This window comes from Rhagoletis pomonella, unplaced genomic scaffold (assembly GCF_013731165.1).
Source record: "Rhagoletis pomonella isolate Grant_MI unplaced genomic scaffold, Rhpom_1.0 Rhpom_scaffold_00003, whole genome shotgun sequence".
In the NCBI taxonomy this organism is placed as follows: domain Eukaryota; kingdom Metazoa; phylum Arthropoda; class Insecta; order Diptera; family Tephritidae; genus Rhagoletis; species Rhagoletis pomonella.
This window is the reverse complement of record NW_023458557.1, coordinates 79721544-79726751: the sequence shown is the minus strand read 5'-3', so window position 1 is coordinate 79726751 and position 5208 is coordinate 79721544.

The window sequence follows — 5208 nt, the reverse complement described above, 5'->3', positions numbered from 1 at the left end:
TTTTATTTGAAGTATGAGACACCTCCCAAATTAGGCTTGCTCCAAACAAGAGTCTTCTATTTCCTAGCAAAAAACATTCGATCAGTATTTTCCATACACATTTTCAGGGTTTCGTGAAGCTGCTTTCAGTTTTATTAGAAGCAGTTAACCAGTTCCCAAGTTTGAACCTATACCCCGTGTGTGAAACTCCTTCTGAAAAGTGCTCGTTGAGAAGCGATTCCTTGCTGTTTTGTGTCCACTTTTAAAAAATTCTCATATAAAATTACGTTTGAGAATTTGGTTCTAAAATTAGTTATACAATAACAATTAATTATGCGAAAAACTTACCTAGTACTTACCCAGTTGCGCGAGAGTCGAGATATTTGTGAACCCCGTATTTGGTGACCGATTTAGTTGAAATTTTGAAAATACATTACCCATATCGCTGGCTTTGAGTGAAATGCTGCTAAATCCACTTTTTACGGAAATTCCCTTATTAATTCAGGAGACAAGGAAAACTAAAAACGCATCGTTTATATAACGGCCAAACTACCTGTTGCATTTCTACTCGATTCTGTTAAGTGAAACGCAAATTCGCTAAGTCCATGGAAGGCCCAAAAAATTCTACAGGAATACGAAAAACTTTTTTGAACGTCCAATCCTGCCGAATTGCAAAATAAAGCTTAGCAGCTTTGCACTCTAAGCTAGCGATATGATAAGATAGGTGGCGCTTGTGTCGAGTATTTGATCAATTATAATTGATGTGGTTTTTTATTCCAAAAATTTTAGGGGGCTAGAGGAGATTCGAATTTTTTGCCAAACATACCTAAATATCTATGCACATATATACATGTGTACATATCGACGGTTGAGTGGAAGATCGAATCAGGATTTGGTTGAAAAACGCCATATTGAATTTATATTGAGGTAGGACATTTTCGAAGCGACAGCTGATTTACACTGAGAAAAGAATTTAGTTACAAGAGCTAAATATGTTTATTTCGACACATGATTTGGCTATAGTTACTCGATGTGGTAACAATTACAAAATCTTGTGTTGCTCAAATATTTAGCTGTCTCTTCTCTGAGTGTAGGGCGTTTTTGAATCAAATTCTGAGATAGGGTGTTTGCAGCCATTTGCTGATGATATCCAGATTCGAGTAATTGGGTAGAAAATTTGATAACCAAGACCAAACTAAAACTTGACTTACATTCTACCTTCAAAAAATACGAATTAAATCTTGTAGCCAAATGAAATTTGCACTTTATTATACTAAAATGGGCTTCAAAACTGCATACCAACAATTTTTCTAAAAATTCGAAATAAAAAGTTTGAAAATTTGGTGAACATTTGTCGAATTTTTATAATTTTTATTCAAAGTTTGAGAAGCGGATTTAAATAATGTTTGTTGTATAACCGGAATATAGCCAAAACTCTTCAAAGTACGACGAGTCTATTATTTCTGCTGCCAGTGTATTTAAAAATTAACTCTATAGTTTCCAAATTTATCGGCACATTACCTGGCTAATTAATATATTTTATCAAATTACTAAGCTAATTACTTACATATGGACTTAATGAGTTAAATGAAATTAATTAGCGTTCACTTCAAAGTTCTCAATAAATTTGTGGGTACGTGTGCATTGACGTGCAACTTTTAGGGGCACGTCAGGAAATTCGCAAAGAAAATATAACGCTGTTGTTTAGCTTAAAAGAAACATATAAGGCAGAAGAGCTGATTAGCTCAAACAACAACTTTGACAGCATTCATTGTTTTGAGATAATCAGCTCTTCTTCCCGACTGCCCCGTTACTTGCTCAATTTATTTATGAAATGACTCAATTTATAATGAAATGATTCGAAGAACTTAGTTGTCGTGGCAAACATTTTTGATTTAGACAATGATATATATGTCGATACTTTTATCGATAAAAAATTAGGTGATGGCGCTTTCAACAAACGTATCGATATTTGCATAACATACACAACATTTGGATATTTCGATAAATACTCTCATATTTATATCGGACGTTTTTTAGAGAATTTATCGATAAAAACATTAGTATATCGCTGAAACTAGCGAAAGCAATTGACTATTGATGCTCATGCTATCGATATAGTAGATTCAATAACATATCTGTGCATATTTGTACTGATTATCGTGTAATTATCAAAACGGTTTTCGATACCGTTACTGTCAGACATATATAAATTTATGTTATTATCGATATTTTTAACGGAATGGTTATCAACTTACTTTTGTATCGATCAAAATATCAAAGGTCAGTTATTATCGATATATCTGATGCCATATTGAAGTTTTTATCGATTATCGAATTATTATTGAAATATAAAGGTAAAAGTAAATTATTATCGATACATTTGATGCTATATTGATGTTTTCGTCGATGGTAAAAATAATTTTCGAATTTTCTATGAGTACCGATCAAATAATTTTTATTTCTGCAATTAGTTACAGTGTTAACTGGCTGGAGTGAACACTCGATGCTACGAACACCTCGAAAGAGTGAACATGAAAATTTTTCCATTGAGTACTCTATAGAGTGAACAATTTTGTGTCTTTGTAGAGTGAACAAAATTTAAAACCAATTCCTTCCAAATTCAAAACTGTAACGACAAATTTAATAACAAAAAGGTGAATCCCTTCGGCAGGCCGATCACGTAAATCCCCGTATCAGGGATCTCAACTCGGAGATTCGGCAACTAGTGAACGTACATAAGCGGAAGAAGTGGGAAGACCATCTGAAGACCAGTAACTTCGCCTCTGGTGTGAGCAAGCTTTGGTCAACCGTGAGGTGATTGTCCACCGGGGAAACCGTCCAACAAAGGAGAGTCTTCTCGCCCGATAGCTATATAGAACTATTCAAGTGACGCTACTAGAAGACAAACGGTGGGCTGCGAAATACCTGAGTAGTCGTCAGTGATCTTTTGAGACAAATCGAGCAAACCTAGGAAAATAAAACAGCGAGTTCAACAGGGTGGCGCCCTTTCCCCACTACTGTTCAACATTTACATTTCTAAGCTCCCTCAACCACCAGAGGTAGTCTCGATTGTCTCTTATGCTGACGATTGCTCGATAACGGATATTTCACCGAGCTTTCTCGCTTCGTCACTGCACGGAGCCTAACCCTCTCCCCTAAGACAAAGAACAAAGAAACGTTGCTGGCAACGTACAAGGCAATTGGCCGCCCGGTTCTGAAGTATGCAACGCCTGTGTGGTTATCGGGAACTAGTAGGACGCAGTGGATGAAACTGCAGACTTGCCAAAACACGGCACCCAGACAGCGACAGGATGCCTTCTGATGTTGCCGAAACATCACCTGCGCAACGAGGCCAATATGCTCCCGATTAAGGAGCATAACACAATGCTCTGCAAGCAATTCCTAGTAGGGTGTCACCGTGTTAGGTACCCGAACAGACATCTGCTTGCGGAAGAACCCTCGCGACGGCACGTCAGAAGGCATCTTTATGAACTGGCGGGCGAAGTCCGGGATTCAAAAAACTACCTCTTGGCCCAACAGCCTACCGACAGTTATATAGACTCTCGATCTGTGTATGCCGTTCTGGGCACGCAACCACCAGACGTGGACGAGACAGAGCTTCGTCTGCCTCGGGAGACTCGGACCCCAAAGCCCAACTTCGATCTGGCTACTGCAGCAGGTTGAACTCATACTTGAGCAGAATAAATGCAGATGTGCCAAATGAATTCCCCGCATTCGGAGAGAAGCCCCATGACTCGCAGCATCTCTTCGCATACCCACTTAACCCCACCCTGCTAACGCCTCTGGCCTTATGGACAGACCCCATAGAGGCTGCACGCTTCCAGGGTCTACCGCTAATAGAGCTTGACGACAACGATAGAGCAACAACAGGAAACATGTGTTGGCATTGGCTGAGGGAAAAGACGACATTTCAGAGTTCTTAAAAATTTAACTTCAAAAGACGTACTGCGCAATAAAATTGATTTTAAAGAACAAAAAACTCAATCTGGATATAGTGAACAATCTGCATTTTATGAACTGGTCTTGCATTAATTAGTTCACTCGACCCAGATAGCACTGTAGTTTTATTACATTCTATCGGCTTTATATATCCAGACAATCTGCTTCGTGAGAATTGGCTAATGAGACTCATTGTATTACTTTTGCTTTGACATTCCGGGAAATTTGTTATCTAGAGTTTTTCACAACATTTGCCATATCCGTCAAACTCATCAGCGATTCAGAAAGCCTTTAGGACTTCATTCTAAGAATGCGGCATGTAGTAGTTTGTATCGAATACAATTTTTATGCATACATATGTATGTATGTATATCTGTTCCCCTGTCCTATCATTTGCTAAATGCCACTTGACCCATACATTTCCACAAAATTATGCACTAAATAATCAAAATTACATAACTCATTTGTGCCAAAATTAGCATAATTAATTTCTATTGATTGCGTATAAATTAAGTAGTTAATTTTGCGCACACACGCATATTTTTACTAAAGTACTTCACTTTTGTAAGTACACGTGTACTTAAACAAAATGAAATCACTTTATTGCCTACAGTACTTATGTATGTACATTTGAGTACAATCAATTGAATCTGACAAGTGCATTCAAAATCATTCATCGCTCTGTTAAGGCATAAAAGCTTACTTATGCACATACATATGTGCATATTTAAATGAAGATATACGTAAGTAAATACTTATGAGTGTGAATACATATGCGTCAATACGAGTATAAAGGGTGCCTTGAAATAATTAAAAATACTAGTATCGCCCAGTTGTCGAAATGCTTTTTTCATACACTTTCGAATTTTACCTGTCACCAATACTAAATCCTTAATGCGAATTACTATTTTGACGTCCACCAGCATAATTTATAGCGAATTTATAGGAAAACTTAAAATCGAATTATGAACGTTAATACCGGATTTATTAATGCTAATTGTCCAAAGCTCCTTAGTAGCTTTTGCAAATAGACCGAAAAAGGAACCTCGATTTTCATTTATAAAAAATATGCATATGTATTTGTATGTATAGATGAGATGTTCATCACTGACTAATATCTCAAACAATTCAGACTGTAAATAAGCCCGTAAATACGTATGGGCGGTGCCACGCCCTCTTTTCCAAAATCTACCATAATTCGCCGTAGGTATTGACAACATATGTTGCTGTGTCAAATTTCAGGATGTCGGCATAAGCAGTTCCAGA